Genomic DNA, 675 nt, shown 5'->3' with positions numbered 1-675 from the left:
AGGGTTTCTCTGTGCAGCCCTGGCTGTCCTGGAACTTGCTATGTAGAGCAGACTGGCATTGAACTCAGAGATTTACTGCCTCTGCCTCCTGAAAGCTGGGATTAAAGGTGTGGGCCACCTCTGCCCAGCAAAAGTGTTAAACTTTTCAAAATAAGTGGAGTGTAGAGAAACTCGTCATATTGTTTTCATCATCATTACTATTATTATCATTATCATTATTATTGTCATCATCATCATTATTATTGTGTTTTACAAATAGAGAAACTCATCATATTGTTTTCATTATTATTTTTTGTTGTTTTTTGTTTTGTTTTTTTTCAAGACAGGGTTTCTCTATATAGCTCTGGCTATCCTGGAATTCACTTTGTAGACCAGGCTGGCCTCTCGAATTCAGAAGTCTGCCTGCCTCTGCCTCCCGAGTGCTGGGATTAAAGGTGTGCACCACCTGGGATGGTGAGATGGCTCAGCGGGTAAAAGCGCCAACTGTTCTTCCAAAGGTCCCTAGTTCAAATACCAGCAACCATACGGTGGCTCACCACCATCCGTAACAAGATCTGATGCCCTCTTCTGGAGTGTCTGAAGNCAGCTACAGTGTACTTACATGTAATAAATAAATAAATAAATAAACAAACAAACAAACAAATAAAGCCAGGTGTGGTGGCACATGCCTTTAAT

The sequence above is a fragment of the Mus pahari genome, chromosome 14 (assembly GCF_900095145.1).
Source record: "Mus pahari chromosome 14, PAHARI_EIJ_v1.1, whole genome shotgun sequence".
Lineage (NCBI taxonomy): Eukaryota > Metazoa > Chordata > Mammalia > Rodentia > Muridae > Mus > Mus pahari.
This window is presented reverse-complemented; position numbering follows the sequence as displayed.